The 2,500-nt window shown below is 36.8% G+C and overlaps 1 protein-coding gene across 5 annotated transcripts in view; it reads left to right on the forward strand.

Moving 5' to 3' along the window:
• The window catches only part of LOC113800792 (vascular endothelial growth factor receptor 1), a 48,880-nt gene that overhangs the window by 38,505 nt on the left and 7,875 nt on the right, over window positions 1-2,500 (forward strand). The window lies entirely within an intron of this gene.

Genomic DNA, 2,500 nt, shown 5'->3' on the forward strand with positions numbered 1-2,500 from the left:
TTACTGTTTTTGATTTTTGTTGAGTCCCCTACCTCAAATATTCACCCAAAAAGTCGAAATCAAAAAATCTACAATGATGAAGTAGATATTGAATATTTCTAAGAAAAAAAATTCAGTAAAATTGAATGTCTTATCGTTTCTGAAGTCGGAATCTTTTACCCAGGTGCTGCATTTTTCGTTTTTTTTATATAACTCAAAAACTGTTCAGCCGATTTCGAAAAGGGCCCTAATTAAAAAGGTGTGAGTTTCATCAAAATCGACAAGAAAAAAAACATATAAAATAGAAAAAACACAGATAGTCCCCATATGGTATAAGACCAGTCTTGCTAAACCATAATACTCTATCATCTAACTTCATTCTGTAGTCTTGCGAACATTGTCAGCATGTAGGTTTCTCAAAATTTTACATATAGTGTGGTAGGGTGGCAGTGTTTTGGGCTGTCTCTAGGCCTATATTGACCATATTTAAACATTTCTATAAGATCCAAAACATATCACACAGCCATTCTGATTTCATATCTGAATAGAACTATTACTATAATATGCAGAAGCCAATTTTTAGAAGTCGAATATTTTATGAAGGCGACCTTTTCAACACCCCAAAAGGGAAGCACATGAAAATATTGCACATTCTTATTGCAGCTTGTAATACAATTACTATTCAGCTACAAACTGAGCCATAATACCTTAAAATTGGACTGAAAATATGTGTGCTATGTTTAAAAATTTGAAGGACCCAATAATATATATATTTTTTTTTTTTCTAACACTTTATATAACAGATCATATATGAAATACTTGTATATGATATGATTATCTACTATTTACGTTTATGGGTTTTTACAATGTATAATACTGATCGAAAAATGATCGTTTTCGAGTCGGACGGTTACGACTGGTTTCCCCGCCTGAGCACCACCGGGCTCGCCCAGCAGGTGTTTTCTCGTCATGCAGGCTTATGTTGTAACTGAATGGGATGACACACCCACCTTGCACACTAACACTGCTGTGAAACAACGATATACAAGTACAAAATATGTATATAAGGTATGTACGGATAAAGAGATCATTTACGTGTATCTCATGACTTTTGTTTATTCATATTGTTACTTCCATTTGATAATTTGTTTGTGTGTACGTTGTTGTTGTTTTTATTAATTATGTTGCCTGATATTTCTAAAAGCTATGACCACGTTTTAATGAGATTTTTACCAGAGGTTTTAGGTGCCAATTACATTTTGGTGGTGATGTGGACCATGGTTCGGATCCAGGAATTTTTATCTAACTCAAAAAGTTATGGATAGATTTTAATATTTTTTTTGCCAGAGGTGTATCTTAGCCTATCTTATATTCCATAAAATTTTGGTGGTGATCCAAATCATTTGGCAATCCTACCCATTTTTTTCGAGGGGGATGCTTGCATTTTCGAAATGTTTGGCTCATAGATCAAGCTAACTATATAAGAAAATAAAATACTCCATTTGAGCGGCATATCATGTTTATTTATTTGTACAAAAAAAATAATTTTTATTGCTTTTTGGACACTTGCCAGATTTTAGAAATTATTTCGAAAAAATTAAGGTTGGTCTCATCTTACGTGAAATTTAATAAGCTATGTTTAAAAATTTGAAGGACCCAATAATATATATTTTTTTTTTCTAACACTTTATATAACAGATCATATATGAAATACTTGTATATGATATGATTATCTACTATTTACGTTTATGGGTTTTTACAATGTATAATTCTGATCGAAAAATGATCGTTTTCGAGTCGGACGGTTACGACTGGTTTCCCCGCCTGAGCACCACCGGGCTCGCCCAGCAGGTGTTTTCTCGTCGTGCAGGCTTATGTTGTAACTGAACGGGATGACACACCCACCTTGCACACTAACACTGCTGTGAAACAACGATATACAAGTACAAAATATCCTCCAGAACTGCAGGGTATATAGGAGTGCCGAGTTCTGTGGTACTGCCCATAGATTGGTTGTGGCTACCCTCCAGGTCCACTTCAAAACTCGCCAGCGGTCCAATGAGCACCTTAGGGTGTTTCATTTGGACAGGCTGAGGGAAGGGGAGTGTACCTGGGGGTTTGCTGAGGCAATCTCTGGTCGTTTCACAGTGCTAAAAAATCTGGCAGACCCTGTACTTCTGTGAGATACCTTTAAGAGTGAAACGCTTGGTGCAGCTCAAGAAATGATTGGTAAACGCTCGAGAGCAATACAGAATTTAATCTCGCAGGAGACACTGGATGCCATAGATGCTTGTCTTGGGGCTCGTCTGACAGGGGATTGAAATTTGCCTAGTTCTAGATGTGCAGAACTTGGTCACCGTTAAGAAGGGACAAGGAACAGTTTATTAGGAGTCTTGCAGAGGTAGGCCATTTCTTAGTAAATGATCTTCGTCCTGCCTACAAAGCCCTGAGAAAGCTGAACTCCAAGCCCTCTTCATAGGTGACAGCAGTTCGCTTTGTAAGTGGCTAGATCGTCTCAGAC

This window comes from Penaeus vannamei, chromosome 15 (assembly GCF_042767895.1).
Source record: "Penaeus vannamei isolate JL-2024 chromosome 15, ASM4276789v1, whole genome shotgun sequence".
NCBI lineage: Eukaryota > Metazoa > Arthropoda > Malacostraca > Decapoda > Penaeidae > Penaeus > Penaeus vannamei.